This window comes from Chlamydotis macqueenii, chromosome 2, assembly GCF_036417535.1.
Source record: "Chlamydotis macqueenii isolate bChlMac1 chromosome 2, bChlMac1.mat, whole genome shotgun sequence".
Lineage (NCBI taxonomy): Eukaryota > Metazoa > Chordata > Aves > Otidiformes > Otididae > Chlamydotis > Chlamydotis macqueenii.
The window spans coordinates 111,432,353-111,449,686 of record NC_141557.1 but is presented as its reverse complement, the minus strand read 5'-3'; the positions used below and the strand labels follow the sequence as shown (position 1 = coordinate 111,449,686).

The 17,334-nt window shown below is 40.6% G+C and overlaps 1 long non-coding RNA gene across 1 annotated transcript; it reads right to left on the bottom strand.

Moving 5' to 3' along the window:
- Nucleotides 1-601: 601 nt before the first annotated feature.
- LOC147601748 (uncharacterized) lies at nucleotides 602-16,688 on the bottom strand. The gene is made up of 4 exons (XR_015257912.1): nucleotides 16,551-16,688; nucleotides 7,703-7,775; nucleotides 4,504-4,596; nucleotides 602-886 (listed from the first exon to the last, which is right to left on the bottom strand). It is a non-coding gene; the product is annotated as an uncharacterized LOC147601748 (long non-coding RNA).
- Nucleotides 16,689-17,334: the final 646 nt, after the last annotated feature.

Here is a 17,334-nt window from a genome sequence, read left to right as displayed (position 1 = left end):
GGTTAGGGTTGGAAGGGACCTTCAAAGGTCATCTAGTCCAACCCCCCTGCAAGGAGCAGGGACATCCCTGACTAGGTCAGGTTGCTCAGAGCCTCATCCAGCCTGGCCTTGAACGCTTCCAGAGATGGGGCCTCCACCACCTTTCTGGGCAAACTGGTGATATGTCATTTAAGGAAAAATATGAAAGGATACCAGTAACGTGAAATTTAATGACAAGAAAGAAACTCTTAGTTTTTATGGGAATGAATTGCTAATAAGGACTTTAATGTGAATAAATTGATTCTTTGATGCTAATTATTTCAATACAATGTGTACTGTTAAACTTAACTGCATGTAAGGGAGCAGCTATAACTTTGAATGTACTAATCTTTGCCCAGTGGTCTGGAAAATGCACTGCACAGTCAAAATTAAGAGCCAGGTGTGTAAAACATTTTGATATTGTATCATGGAATGAACCGCATGATTGCTATTATAGAATCATAGAATCATAGTAATCTTCTTACATTTTCTCAGAACTCCTCCTCAGTGTTGTAATTCTAGTTTGACACCTCCAGGCACTATCTCACACACACACACAAAAAAAAACCAAAACACAAAGTACTTAGACTGAGCAATGGAATTTCTCGAATCAGTAGCTTTACTATTAAGAGGTGCTGCAGACTCCCAGAATTCAGTATAGCTTGGCCTCGCCTCCACAGCAGTCCAAGTTTTGTCAGTGTTTCAAGCCAGAAAAAGATTTTCCTGCTTCCTCTCTCTCCAAGCACCCCTGTTCACAGAGAATCTAGGTCTGCCTCCCACCTGCCTCTTTGGCTAAGCAGGCTCTCCCTCCATTTGTTATGCGCTTCGGCTGAGAAGCAGCAGGTCTTTCAGCCATGCTGGCTCCCTTCTGTAAAAACAAAGCAAAAAATAAAAATTAAAAAAAAAATACGGAGCTCTCCACTTCAAGGGCCTAATCCAGCAGTTCTGAGATCAAACCAAAAATTGTCCTACCATGGCTATTCTCTAAGATGTCTAAACATTTTTTTCCCTAGGAAGACAGCTCATAATTCAAAATGGATGTCCTAATGTGGTCTCCATTTTGGAGAGTGCAAAATTCTCCAGCAGAATGATGACAGAAATCTGCCAGATAGATTATATGATGCTGATGCAGAAAATGTAAATCTTTATAAAGTATATAAAGACAATTTTATAAAGTATCTATGACACTTTTTTACAGCCGTGCATATAACCATATGTGGAGACACAGACATGTTGAACACATTAGACTCTCTGGGGGCAAAAAGGAAATTCTAGGACATAGGTTTATATTGCTCATAATCACGAGTGAAGAAGTGCTAATTAATGAGTTGTTCTCACTGGAAGGCAGCTTTCAAGGGTCCTGTTTTCACATCCATAAATCAGATTTTGTTAGAAAGTAAACTGACCAGTGATAGTTGCAGTAAAATTCAAGAGCTTTTTTCCCAAGTTACATTCTTTCAAAGTCTGTGCAATGCCTGATGCATGCCTCTTATTTTTCATTACAAATAAATCACACAATACCTCTAATAATTTTGGTAAAGACCGTGAAGAGCTCAATTAAAGTTGAACAGAAATGTAAGCTTTCAGGATCTAACGGACAAACTGAGGTTATCACTTCAGATGCTTTAAAAGATGAATGTACAATTTGACCTGAACCAAACTTCAAAGTCAGTGAAGGTCAAGTGAAGATAAAAAGAAAAATGAAAAAGATTTCAGCAATTACTTAGCACTGATATTTCAGTAGTAGAGAAACAACATGTACTTAGGTTAGAAGAAGACTTCATGCCTCTAATAAATAACCTGATACTTAAAATAATGAATTAGTGTAAAGTAATATTATATTTCACAGCCTTGGGGTTTGTTGTTGGGTGGTTTGGTTTTTTTTTAATGTGACAGTATAAATAGTAGTAATTACTATGTTTCTTAAAACATAGATGTTATTTAAATAAATAATAGCAAAAGGGAAATAGTAGCAAGTAAGGAAATAGTAGCAAGGAGGGTAAAGGGGGGAAAAATATTTTTCCACCCTACCAGTAACCTAGAGACCTATTGAGCTATATAAACACATAGGGAGAGAGGGAAAGGTAATTTCTTTCCCAAATCCATAAAATCCACCACAATTATCTTTATGGACCCTCTTACATCCATCTCTGCAGAGTTTTACCACTTCAAAATAGTGTAATATTTCCTAAAAGGAGAATTACCCAAGTCCCTCATGAAAGGCTAGAGAATTCTGAGGTCTCCCAAGCCTATCGTTCACTGTAACAGCTAGAAGAGCTTGGAAAATACAGCTAAAGACATAAGCAGCACATGGGAATCCTTGCCAAAACTCCCTTCCTATCAGCTTACTGCCTCCCACTCCTTTCTCCTGCTGCAATCTTTACATATGCACTGGGTTTTTAGGTTATCATTCTACAAATGCTTAAAAACGACTTTTAGATACTGGCAGCAGCATGGTCAAAACATCTGATTTGGTGGTTTTAGCTCAACAAAGGTTCTACCTGCAAGAGCTGCCCCAATCTGCTTGCCACGTTCAAGAGAAAATTAACTAGTAAATCTGTTGGCAGATTAGCAATGACAAAGAACTACTTCCAACTGATCATTATTTAATATGAAATGAGCTCATGGTCTCAGGATGGTTCTGGCTGTAAGGCGGCATTACATCATTCACCCTCACTGTTGACACTGGAGCTCTTGGCACACATTTGGCAGACAGCACCTGCCTTGCTAGAACTCAGATATGTAATTCATTACTAGTTCAGCTCCCCTGATATACTAATCAAGGAAGCCACAGCTCAGATAAGAATAGTTGGGTTTTTTTTTTACTAGGACATCCATACCTCACTCAGAGGAGGACCAGATAGCACAATCATAAAAAGAAGTTCTAGTCTTGTCTCTGCAGCAGGTTCTACATTCGCTACCACCTGCAAAACTATTCCAGTAAACCATAACTTAGCCACCTTAGCAAAGGTACACTAGCAGAGAGATCACTGACTTACAACTGACAACAGGTAGTGAGCTCAGAATCACATGCACACCCACATTATCTGACCATCCAAACTAAAACCTGCCATGTTCATTTCCTAGCGCAAGCAAAATCTGTGCCCACAAACTCTCTGAGGCATCCAAATACATTATGGCCTCCGATATAATCTTCTTGGTAGCGAGTCTGCAAACCACACAGTCCAACCCCAGGACTCATCACTCCCTGCTCCTGTCTTAAAGACCCTCAGCACACTATCTCCTCCCTCTGTTCCTCAGAGGCTGAGTAGTGCTCTATAACTTCTTTTTCAGCCTTTAACCCTTCGTTAAGGCCCAAGTGGCAGGCAGAGGGGTCACCATTAATCCATGCTCTGTCTACCCAATGAGGCACTTTCTTGTGTGACTCTACATAACTACTTGTATGTCTGTAGGGAACATACTGAGCACCATTTCATTGCTACAGCAGAACTTAAGAGCTGCCTGGTTGGCTGATTGCAAAGCCCAGAAAACATTAAGCATATAAGATAACTTTACATGAAGGCAAACGATGCATACCAAATCAGCACAAAGTCATCTTGTGAGCTTTGTCATATTTGTGGCAATGCAAATGGCATTATGTTAACTGCAGAGAACCTTTTCCCCAATATTTGCCCAGCAGGAAGAGCCGTTCTGGTTTTACAGATATGGAAAGACCACTGCTGGTTCCCTGTGCCAAGTCCTTCAGTATCAGATATGGAAGTCTGGTCACTTGACTCTTAATTCTTCTATTCTAATGACAGCTATCCACATACTTAACATGTATTTCAAGTTTTGCAAATTATTAAGTGCAAGTATTGCAATTTGACACTGCAAATACCAAACAAAGCCTAAAACCAGTTTAAAATCTGAGGTCTGGACACTATGTTGTGTCTTCATGGCTGGCTAGAATTTTTTTCAAGCTGTAACTGCTGTGATTACTGCTATTGACAAAACCAAATCATAACTCTACAAGTTTTGACAGCCATGAAAGTATGAACCAGTAAATGGGGAGTCAGAGATCAGAACCTGTTCTGTCCTCAAAGTACGTGGAAAACATGACATCACTGAATTATGTAAGGTCATCAAAAATAATCCTCTTGGATTTTGTGAAGCAATATGAGAGGCTGAACACCCTAACTTGCTTGCAAATATTCAGTCCTGTTAATTTTAAGATACATCAAAATTATCTCCTTGGCACGCTCAAGAGAAGGGGAATTTCCTCCATTCTCAGCACCTATGGCTGAGAAAGAGGCAAAACCACACAGCTCTGGGAGCTCATGAATTGCCAGCATCAGAGGTTCGCGGATAATCTCTGACTTGGATATTACACTTTGTTGTAATGTTTCATAACCATGTCCTCTTTGATCTGCAAGTCTTTACATAGGCAGTTCAGTGCTTTGAATTTATAAGAATAGCCACTGCTTCAACTAGTTTAAGAGAGAACCGATTTCCATTACTTACTCAAAATTAAGAAGAAATACTTACAACAAGGTAGTTGAAAGCATTGTTCTTTTATCAGCAATTGAAATAAAAGACTTGTCATCAGTTACCCGTTGTTTAAATTCCACTGGTGATCTACTGTAATTAAAAAGAGGAAGACAACTGAACATATTACTGACTTTTTTTTGTGCTGGACCCTATACATTGAACCCTGATTAGGGCACAATTCAGACAAGCCAAGCTATCGGTTTCACATCTTTGCACAAAACTAACTTTACCAAGACAAATATTTGTTTTGGTGTGGTGGATTTTTTTTGTTTGGTTGGTTTGGTCTGGGGTTTTTGTTTTTGTTTTTTTTTGTGGAGAGAAAGCAAGCAGACATCAGATTTGGTGTTAGTAAGTCACTCACCACCTGTGCAATCACCGTAGTTACACTTCTGACTATGAGCTGCCCAACTTTGGCTTTAAAAACACAAATGATTCATCAAATCTTTAAAAGGCCGAAATAGTTTCACAGGGAGTGAAATGCTCTTTATGTTTACCTGCAGCTTTATGTCTCATGTTCTTATTATCCAATTTCAACTAAGATACAAACTCTCACCGCCTTTTTTCCTGTGCTTGGGGCATTCAAAATTTCCCCCCTGTGGGTTTGTCATTGCCTAAGAACATAACTGAATTCCTGTCAAAGCCTTTTCTTCTGTGGAAAGATTCAGGCCTTTACCCATTCAATCATTTTCATCAAGAACAAAGCATCTTTAAGACTTCTGATTTTGTAAAATTTATCTGAGACTGTCCTACAACTCCTGAAGATGCTGAGGACCCTGGGCAGACTGGGAGACAAGTGCAACACAATTGTGTAAACCTCCTTTCCTTAGGAATTCTGGCAAAAATTCCTGACCTGGTTCTTCTATACTGTTAGGACTGTAACATCTCAAGGTTCATTCAGTGCCACTGGGTAACCTTTGCTGCCTGCTCCTTAGAGGAGAAGCACTCATTTGTTCCTAAGAGGAAAAGCCCATGCCAAAGTAGCACTTGGCAGCACCAAGCCTTGCCCAGCCCCTCTGAAGCCCTTGTCCTGTTTTCTGACCAAGTCTTAGGGGTACAGCTTCCCTGACATAGGCCATGGAGACAGAGGACATCAAGTTTTTTGTTTCATCTCTATTCAGCTTCCATGAAGCTCATGGTGCCTGCTGCTTTCTTAGCTTGGAGTAGGAGTAGTACATGATATTAAAGAACAGATGACCAGCCAACCCAGAAGCAGCTCTGGCTGATCAGATCTGTGAGGGCAGGCTTTCCCTATCCCTCTGCCCCAGTGGCATTAGATGATGTTTCAAAACAGCATTAGGCACGCTCAAAGCCCATCCAAACAAAAAAAAAAGTACAGCCGTGATTTACAATGCATCAGGCAGTGACTCGTGTAACTGGCTCCCCTGAGAGCTCTTTTGAAGTGTACATGAGTCAACAGACTGACAGCATAGCACAATATGCCATCACCAGTCATTCATGGGCAGCCTCACTGTTTCTTCTGCAGCATGTCTCATTCTCCTGTCTCCAGTATATCTCTGTTATATCTCCCTCTGGCTCTGTCAAAGCAAGTTACACTTTATTAACTTGCTGATCAGGACCATTCATATCACAGAAGTTAAATTAATGAGAAGTGCAGCATCTTTGAATGCTAGCAGAACTAGAAGTTACAACACTTTGCCTCACTGAAATCCATGGAAGTTTTTCCATAAATCTGAACTAGGCCAAAGTCTCACTTCCAAACTCTAAGACTGTCTAAACACTAAGGGTGGCCGCTACAGTAATACTGAGCCCCTCTACCAAAAGCAGCTTACTTGTCCATGCAGTTTGCATGGTGGATCTTGTGTTTATCTCCACCAACACCTGCTTGCCTTTCTGCTGCCTTAACCTACTCCTGACATTGAGCCACCAACAAGCCTTATCTTATCATATTTGCACTGAATTTTGCACTTTTGAAGTATAATAGACATTTCTGACAGGGTCGCTGTATTTCTGAAGCATGGGTTAACAAGTTTTTTTGGCCACTTCAGGGAAAGAGCATTGCTGAAAATAATCATCAGCATGACCTTCTTCACAGCTGTCACACATAACACTGTGTTATGTGGACATGAAAGTCTGAAGTCGGATTTGGGACTGAAAAGTAGTATAGCTATATTAGCGTGGTGTGCCATCAACACTAAGCCTTGCATCTCAGCTAATCAGTGAAGCAGAAATGCCACAATGACAAGATCATAGTGTTACCAGTGCTCAAAATTAATTTAGCATGACATGTGTCACTTGGACAGGACTTAAATTTTGGCCAGTCTACAGAGACTTTTTACAGAGGCATCTCATTTCCCAGCAGATGTCAACACAACAAGCACACCAGAATGACTATTTCTGCTAAGTATTCCATTCACTAAGTCTTCCAAAAATAATATTGTTGCCAAATTTGCAAAATAGTATCTTCCATCTGCACATGTATTATTAATATTAGTGTAGTAAGACAAGGAACACTGATAAAATGCCACTGTCAAGAATCAGTTATGTAACTAACAGCATTGTGTGCATATTTACACACACATAGACATACAGATGTATCCAAACAGTGCTTAATATTCTCTGCTTTGTGTTTTCTTCTAAGATTTACACCAACAGTGAAGGTCAGGGCAGGTTACTACACTGCATACATACGTTCAAAAGCACATCCATATTCGTAAGCCCAGGACAGATCCATACATACAGAACAGAACATCAGTCTAAAGTGCTCTACATATGAAGATGAGGCAGTAAAAAAAGATTAGATAATTGCACTCTGTGCTATTATTCTTTTCCTCTTAGATTGATAGGATCTCCCCATGAAACTAAATTTTGGTTTATTAGCAATGTTCATGCTTTCATACCAAGATTATATATACATTAACTGTATTGCTATGAAATAAAGTGAGAAATAGTACAGCACTGTAAGAAAGCAGCCATTTTCTCTTGTTTTTTCTTTTTAATCTCCATAGCACAGAACAGGCTTTATTTAAACTTCTGCATTTAACAAAATACTGTGCAATACAATATCACTTAACACTTTTATTCAGAGTGAATAATAGTTATCAGACTTTTAACCTTTATACAGTGTAAAGTTATTCCATTTCTAAAAACCAACAGTTTGAGAAATCACGTTTTGGAAGACAGAATACCACCAGATTAATTACCAAGCAATGAGTACTGTCTCTTATGTAATCCTTACCTCTGTCTCTCTCAAATATGTGGTTCACTGTGTGTTCAAGAATCAGATAAAAACTTCAGTTTAAAGGCGGAAACTAAAAAAAAAAAAAAAAGAAAGAAAGAAACGAGCGCTAAATTTATTTCAGCATTTCTGACTTCTGTAACTGGAGCACAGATTGTAAGCCTTTGTATTGCATAAACTCCCTCTTTTTCCCCAAAATCTTCCTAACTCTCAGTGAAGGTAAGTACTTAAGGCACTTTGGCCCTAGGTTTCATGTCTGTTTCAGTGTTGTACATCACAGACAATGTACCATCTCTCCGCTTAACTGTTGGCTAAAAGGCTCTTTATTCTAGAACGAGAAATGAGATTCACCAGAAGCAGCTATTTCTCGTCTGCCCTCCTGACCAGCACGGCTCATGGCGACATGGCTCCTGCTAACCACATGACATAACCACACATGACTGGGCACTTCTGTATTTTAGCATGAGTTAGGCATGTTATAATAACCATGAACAGGTATAGGTTAATAATTTGACAATATAAAGTTATATACAGTGCCTTGTGTCCACTAGAATTTACTGCAGGTATACATTATTTACCTAGTATTAAACCTAACAGCAGTTTCTTTCCAGATAAATGAGTGAGAACACATCCATTGGTTCAATATCAATTAGCTTTCAGTTAACAAGTCAAAAATAAATATGGGCTTTTTGAAACTTTCAAAGTTTTCATTTCACATTTACAGCTAAAAGGTTCTCTCTTCAAAGGGGAAGTTACTCAATCTTACACTAACGTGATTTAAGAACAGAAATGCTAGCCAGGACCTAGCTATATGTAGCTTGCTTAGATTTTGTTACTGCAGGCACACTTGCAAGAGATTGAAATGGATGTCAATCATCTGCCTTAACTGCAGACAGGTAAGACAAACAATTAGCACCTTGTAAAGCTGTAAACAATTCAACACAAAGATATTTGAACTTGCTGTAGCATTCTGTTATACTTTTCAGGACTAACCAGTTAATCAAACAGCTCCACACCTGAGGTTTATTTCTGAACAGCTGAAATCAGATCCTCAGCCACCTGATGATCCTACATAAAACTGCTAGCATCCAGGTGATTCAATTCCAGCTCCTCAGGAGTCTAATGACCCTACTTAGACTTGTCAGGTTTTGTTACAACTCAAAGGGGTACAGAGGCAGGATAGGTATACGAGACTGATATTTGCTGGTATTAGGATGTGTAGCTCTTACAATGCCTCTTGGCATTGGGAAGGGAAGGCAAGGGAAGGAAGACATAGATTCCAGTATTTAAACAGTTAACAGATCAACATATGATTAACAGCTGTGTGAAGGCTTTGTTTCCTCCATAAGGATACACAGTCTGTTCATCTAGTTTTATTTCTCCCTTAAGTGTCCTGAGACTCCTCATCAAAACATGAAATCTCTACACTATAATTTTAGTATTCAATTCAAGGTTGCTTTCAGTCAGGCTGCTGATGTGCCCACTTTACACTGAGGATCCAAGCTCTACTACTTGCATCTTCAGTGTCTCCTAATGCATACCGTAATTTTCCTGATGTGCCAAGGCAGTTATCACTGATTTTACTGAAAGCTAACGTGGCTCTGCCTCCTGCAAGACAATTAGCTGTGACTCTCATCACCTAGCTAGTTATGCAGGCCACAGAGTACCCATGAAGTACTGAGAATGTCCCCATGACCTGTTGGAGTGAATCCAGAGGAGGCCACGAAGATGATCAGAGGGCTGGAGCACCTCTCTTACGAGCACAGGCTGAGAGAGTTGGGGCTGTTCAGCGCGGAGAAGAGGAGGCTCCTGGGTGACTATAGCAGCCTTCCAGTACCTAAAGAGGGCCTACAGGAAAGACAGGGAAAAACTCTTTAGCAGGGACTGTAGTGACAGGACAAGGACTAACGGTTTTAAAAGAGAAGGAGGCAGATTCAGACTTGATATAAGGATATTTTTATTTATTTATTTATTTTTACAATGAGGGTGGTGGAACACTGGAACAGGTTGCCCAGAGAGGTGGTAGATGCCCCATCCCTGGAAACGTTCAAGGCCAGGTTGGACGGGGCTCTGAGCAACCTGATCTGGTTGGAGATGTCCCTGCTCCTTGCAGAGGGGTTGGACTAGATGACCTTTAAAGGCTCCAACCCAAATTATTCTATGACTGACTTTTTTTCCCTCCTCTGAAATTACTATGTTTGAAGACTCCCAAAAAAAGATCAAAATCATGAAGACTATCACAAAAATACTTATGTGAAGGTCAGTTTGAGCATTTACTCAGCATTACTGAACACAGGTAGCAAGCATTCCTGTTTTTCTCCCCTTCTTAATCCTCCTGTATCTGCAAATCTTTAGGATCCAGGTTTTAAAACCAAACACCGACACCTGACTTACTTTCCCTAGTACAAAAGTTCTGAGGCTGAGAGAGAAGCAGCCCCCAGGCAATTGCTGTGATCCTCCCCCCAAACCAACAAAACTTTGCTGAAATGAACTTCCTTAGACTGTAGCTCTCTCATTGTCTCCTAACAGTCACACTTGGATGGGCCACATGCAGGCTTAGTTATCTTCCTTGGTGCCCAAGATCATAACTGCCGAACAGGCAGAGTCCCAAACCATCACAACCTGTATTTGCCTTCAGAAGACGAGGGCCTCAGGCTGTGTCTAGGATTTTATAAAAAGGCAGCCAACACCCATTACCTGTCACTTTAAAAACCTTACACACCTTTTACAGCAGTGAAAACTTCACCCTTTTTCTTAGTCATCAAGCACCCTTTTCACGACTCAACCAAGGTGAAAGCATCAGTTCACCAGTATCAGCTGGAAGACAGATACAGGAGTTCCTAATTCTACAGATTTGCTCTTTAAGGCTGGGGCTTTCAAGCAAGCATTGAATCTTTTCAGCTCAGTAAATAAAATAACACTAATAGCTTGCTTATATGTTCAATTAATGAAGCTGTGCCATAACGCTGCAAATTTGACTGGTCACTCAAAATCTCCAACATCTGTAATATTGAAAGAATACTCTGTTTGCAATTAAATATGTGAAAATCACAAGTAACTTAGAATAATTTAAGCACTAATTTTTAATTGTATAACACCAAAGATTAATAAAACAATCACAGCAGCAAAAATAATAAAGTGGATGTAACACCTATAAAGGTACAAAGCCAACAACTTTGAAAATAAAGTTCCCAGCATGTATTCAGAGCAGGTACAGCACAGACAGCAGTGAAAGCTTTTCTAAATTCAGTATACTCTGTTTAATTGTGGCCTCTCATAAAATCCTACTATTTTTTAACTAGTCTGCATCCTTTTCAATCTTTGTTGAACATGAGGTTACATACCTGAATAGTTTTTTTCTCTACGATTACATCTAATAAATAACATCCACGTTTATATTCTGCTAAAAAGGCATGGAAAATCTGCAGTCCCAGAAGGCATTCTTATTTCCTACATAAGCCTTCCACTCTAATGAGCGGGAATGGTGACAGCCTGTATCTAGCAAGAACTTTCTTTTTCCCAAAATATTAAGATGTGGTACCGTCACTTCCTTAGTTCACAGGCACAACAACTATTTCAAGTTATGTTTTTCTTAGAAAGAAAACTAATTATGTTATTTATTGTTATATCAAACAATATTTAGTATAATAATAAGTAATATCTTTCATGCATTTTAATTGCATTTTTTATCCTTCTCCAAAGCAAATTTAACCTTGTCTTGTAAGGACAGAAATAACTTCAGAGGCAATGATTCTTAAATATAATTCTTAAAAAATAAACCAAACTTTTTGTGTAGACTCAACCAAGCAAACACTTGGCTGACCATTAAGTTATTCATTAGTACAATTTCTAAAACTGAATTACTTATTCCTTAAGTTATGGAATTGATTAATCCTTAAAGCAGGCATTTCAGGGAATAATTTGCCAATTTACTGTTTTGAGATTTTTTGATCTTGAACGTTTAAAAGCTTTCCCTCCCAATTGCAGGAAAAGACAGCAGTAGCTCTGAAGGAGGCAGTTGGACTAGACAATCACTGTAGGTCTCTTCCAACTGAACTATAATAAAATATTCAATCTCTCTTTATTTTCTTTAGACTACAATAAACAGAAGTGCCCAGATACAATTATTAAGAAAGAGTTATTTCATTTTAAATTAACATTCTGCCCAAAAAAAAAATAGCAGTTACCAAGTGTGAATCTTAGGCTTTGTTTTTGTTGGTTTTTAGGGTGATTTTTGTACAGTTAGATATGGTTTGCTGATGCAAAACCTTAAGCGGAGACAGACATTCTAGCATTTAGTGACATACAGTCCGCTAAGCAAGGTCACTCTTGTTTAGGGTGCCTCACAGTAAACCTCCTGCCTCATCTTCGGTATGCACTAACGAGCCTGTGGTAAAAGCAAGTTAGTCATCCCACAATTAAAAAAAACAAAACAAAACAAAAACAAAACCCCTCTAAACGCCCCTCCCACTTTTTTTTTTTTTCCTGGTGAGCCATAACTGCTTTACTTGCTTAACTTCTTACAGATAAGCACAAACTGATTACATAAACTGCAAAATTGCACCCATAGTTTCAAATTTCAGGAAAGAGGGATCTGCTTCCTTGCATGCCCCAAGTTCTTGAGCTAAGCTGAGACTGTCAAGGATCATGTCATTTGTCATGCTGATTTTGATATGCTCACTTGTGTGCCACAAAGGAAAACAGAGCCAGAGCCCTCCACCTTAGACAAGAGGGCAAAAGAGTTATGAGATGTGCCTGTGATGGACCAAAAAAATATATTTTTTGCATAACTGGAAGGAATACATTAGGTCTGTTCCTTGTTGAATTTGTACTTTTATTTTAAGTTCAAACCTGAAAGTGAACACCATTACTCCAAGCAAGATTAAACCTATAATTCTTTTTTTTTTTTTTAATTTTTAATTTTACACAGTGGCTTGACTTCAAACTATGAAGAAGAAATTCCTTTTACGTTAATGCAAGTTTCACAAACTACTCCCCAGAGTATCTGCATCGCTTTTAGTCTCAGAGCATAAGTGATTATGCTATTTACAAAGTTTCTGCATTGCCTTATAACTAACATTACTCCATATACTTAAGCTGCCCCTATAGTAATAATGATATTCTATTTCCATGTGGTTATACACTGAGGCACAGACATGGGGGAGGACCACGAAGAGAAGAAGGAACAAGGGCCCGTACAGGGAAGAGTTGAAGGAGGCCCCAGAGAGACTCGGCGCTAGGACCTGCTAGAGAAGCCATTGCTCCGCTTTCCCAGTAGAAGTCTGGAAACCTCAGTGGCAAACACAGATCACTCCAGTGGCTGATCCTCCTGAGGAACGGTAACTACTGACCATTACCTCCAGTCCATACAAAAGTCCATGCTGGGAACCAATGGTTGCAAACTTGATGCTACACCACACAGGAGTCAGGGTGATTCTACATAAGCCTTTTGTTCTTGTTTGATCTTCAAGGACCACAAGAATGCCCACATAAAAAAAAAAAAAAGTGGAAAGCACGTTCAAGTTGCAGAGTCTATTATGCAGAAGTTCTGAAATCTTAGCATTGTATTTATGACTTTCATTTACCCTTTTTGCCCTTGCACAAAAGTGGCAAAGTGAGCTCTAATTACAGAAGCACAGCTGGTTGGCATAATTTATTCAGATTTCAAAAAGGCAAAAGGTTTTTGACAAGGTTCCACGCAAGGAGCTACTGGAAAAACTAAGAAGATACTAGGGGAAAAAGGCAAACAATTGCCATAAATATATGGTTGGAGCAAGAGTGTAAAATGAAATGGTTGGGTTTTATTACAACAAAAGGTTAACAGTAGCATGCTACCAGGTTCTATACTCAGTCCAGTGTTCTTAATATATTAACTCAGACCAGTGAGAGAGGGAGGAATAGGAACAGGTAAGGAACAGTGAGGTGCCAGAGTCTGCAGCTATCAAAAATATATGTGGGAAAATGGGGATTTGTGAGTAACTTCAGTGTGACTTCTGTTACATGAACGAACAATGCAATGACAAAAGAAATTCAGCACCAATATGAATATGAAACCATGCACAAGAGAAACTTCAAACAAGCTATGTAACCTCCAAAGCTGATAGAGCCCCATGTTCAGTATGTAGCAGCAGCCAAAGATAAAGCCTAACATGCTTTATCTTACTCCATAAGAAATAGGTCAGGGAGTAATATAAAATACATATATATTGTAATCAGAGGCATAACCTTGCTTAGAATACTGCATGCAGCATAAGTCACCTTTACTGAAAAACAGAATACTGCAGGACTAAATAGACTTGGGAGAGAACCAAGGCAATGATCAAAAGCTGGGAGTAATTCTCACAGGAAAAGAGATTGAGAAGAGTGAAAAATTTTATCTCAGGAAGCAGACATGATTAAAGTATATAAAATAATGAATGGTACAGAGAAGGTAAAAAACAGGAACTTCTGTTTTCATTGTTTGAAAGCACAAGAGAATATTAAATGAAATAAATAGATAAGAAAAGAAAAATCAAAAGAAATGCACTTTTATGTAATTCACAACTCAACATGCCACCCTGCCACTGACTGCAATTGCAGAGTTTTAACGCTATAGAGATATTAAACTTTTACAGCAGTATAAAGACCATCCACCTACCTCAGGATCAGAATTTGAAGTTATATTAAACTCGTGCTCTAGTGCTTGTATTGCGCTATTAAAGATTTGGATCGGACATTTATGGAAAAATATTACCTCACAACTGCCTTCTGTGGCCTCTCCTTTTCCTCTGATACGTCCAAGGAATGTCATGGATAAGAAAAGGTGAAGAATGGGTGTGACCCACAGTAGCAATCCCTGTTTTTCCATGCATAGGACAGATTTATTAACTGGAAGAACAGTTATTTGCTACATTGTTTTATTCTCATCAACAAAGGTATGATCTGCTTAACTTACTGTGCGCTACTTAATTCTGTTCTGAATATAAAGGAATAAATTTTCTCACCAACACTTCAGTGGCATCTCAGCATTCCACAAAGATCAATGGTTGTATTTTCATAACATCCTGCAAAGTGGGGAAAAAAAAAAAAAAAACAACCCATAACACTTTCCAGTTTATAAATAGAAAACTGGAACAGGCTAAGATAGCAAACATTCACAAGCCTGAGATGCCTAGGTCCTGATTTTCCAGAGTAAGATTTTCCTTTAAGAGTTTCTACACCCAAAGCGTGCCCTTGGGGACTTCAGTAGTACTTAGGCAAACACAGTCCCAGCATCTCAACGTAAAGCACTTGTAAAGTAAAAAATATGCAATTAGTTGTGCAAGATATCACAGGTGGCAGCGTGACAGAAACTCACGAGCATCACCACAGAGCACTAATAAACCTCTGATACGGACAATCATTGAGCAATTAAAATCTAGCCCCTTGTTCTACTTTTCTCCCTTCTCGGAATCCAGTTTTACAAAAGCTTACAGCATGTCTATGCACATGGGCCCAGACAGAGCTGAACTTGTTCTGACTAAACGAAGCTGTTCAAACCTGTTGGCACAGATGTATCGTGATGCATGTGCATACCATTACTTACCCAAGGAGCTGCACAGATGCCAAAGTCACTCAGTGAGCAATGTGAGCTGCTTGCGAGATACAATTATTATTGCTGATGCAGCTCCAGCACATTAAGTAACACTGGAAAAACACAGCCTCACCAATATGAAAAACTGCAGAAAGTTATCTTACATACATCCACTTCTGCCTGCAAGCACCAGCCAATACCAACACCCATCACCAACTTAGAGGCCACCAGGTTACTGCCTTCATTGTAAAATCAAGGTTTTTTTGTTCCTTAGATTTGATCTAAGGACAGACAAGAAAATCACCTGCTCTCTTTAGATACAACCTTGCTTCAGGTGTGTTGAGGCTTTACTGATAAGAAGAAGATTGCAGGGGTTTCCTTCCACTGATTCTGCTTTTTTGCAAACGTTATCCACCCTACCATCTTGAACACATATCAAGAGCCTTCAAGTGGTAAAGGTGGGCAGAACCTGTAGACAAGCATGAAGTACCGCCCCAGCCAACAACTGCGAAGTGCACTGCATAAGCCCGCTTTCTGTCTTTCCCAGTGGTCACAACTACAGATACACTCCTCCATACTCACATCCATGGAGAAGCTTCCTTCAAAAAAATGCCTCTCCTTGCGTTTTGTACCTGGGGAGCAAGGAATGAACACCCACTGGTCCACTGCCTGCTACTGCTAGCTAAAAAGCACCTACCCTAAGTCAAAATCAAACCTTCTCCTAGCATCCTTTGAGAAAACTCCTAGGAACCAACGTTCCAGCAGAGCTAAAAAGGCTGCTCCTAATCCTCCTAACAGCAAGCTTGAGCTCAGTGTGAAAGTAAAACTTTATTTTTTTCGCCCTTGTAGAAGTGACCTTGCCAAAACAGAAAAAAAAAAACCAAAACCCTCAAAAACCCAACTCAAACCAAAGAAGAAAAAAAAATCCGAAACAAAAAACAACCCAATAAAAAAAAAAGAAAAAAAACCAAACAAACAACAACAAAAAAAAAACCAGAAAGAAATTAAAAAAAAAAAAGGAACTAGTTTGGTTCACAAACTTGCCGGCAGCCCCAAGAACAATAACCAAGCATGAGGCGGCTTGGGCGGTATGGAGAAAGGGAAATCTCTTCAAATCCCTGACCTGTCTTTCGTTAACTTCCCGTAATTACTTTTTTTGGCATGACCATACCCGGCCGCTTAAAACACCAGTGTGAAGCCCGCCCTCACAGCTGGGAAACAGGACTTTAAACAACAAGAACAAAACACATGCACACACACACAAAAAAAAAAAAAAACCCCAAAAAAAAAACTTACGGCGGCGTGCGCGCACCCTCCCCCGCCCCTCTTCCAGTCACCAGTCCCCGGAGGCACAGCTCGCTCCTTGTCACGTTAAAATCACCCGCCTCTGAGCGAGCCTCGTCTTCCCGAGTTGCCACCGTGTGGGGCGGCAGCACCCAGCCCCCCACCCCCCCGCCTGGGCTCGAACCCAACCGGACGCAACCGAGGAGGCGACGCCGGCAACGCGGCGGGAAGGCGGCCTGAAGGGCGGGCGCGCGGGCGCTCCCTCACCCCCCACTCCGGCCGGCGGTTGCACGGCGGTTGGCGGGCGGGTAACGGCCCGGCTCGCGCCGGCGGGCGCTCAATCAGCGCCGTCAGTCAGTGCGCGCGAGCTGGCCCGCCTCGCCACCCTACAGTCAGACTGAGCCGAGTACCGGTCACCGAGCTCCGCAACGGTCGACACTGGGGCCTCGTTAACTGAACGTGACTCACCAGCCACCCTCACCCCCGCACACGTCCCCCGTTCGGGCCGTAACAGCTGTTTTTATCCCCGGCGAGGTGGCTGTGATTGCGCCACATAAAAATAGTTACAAGGTGCTCGGGAGGATTTGCCGTTAAAGGGCTGTTGCTTCCTCCACGGCTGCGAAGGCGCGTTTGTGCCGGTGCCCGCGCCGCCGAGCGGGAGCGGGGAGGAAGGAGCCCCGCTCTGCCGTACGAATTCATGATTTCATCAGCCGTTTAAAGCCTTCGCCTCTCAACCCCCAGTGCCTGCCCCCTCCCAACCCCCGCAAGCAGCCAAGCACGTGGCGAGCCAGGAGTA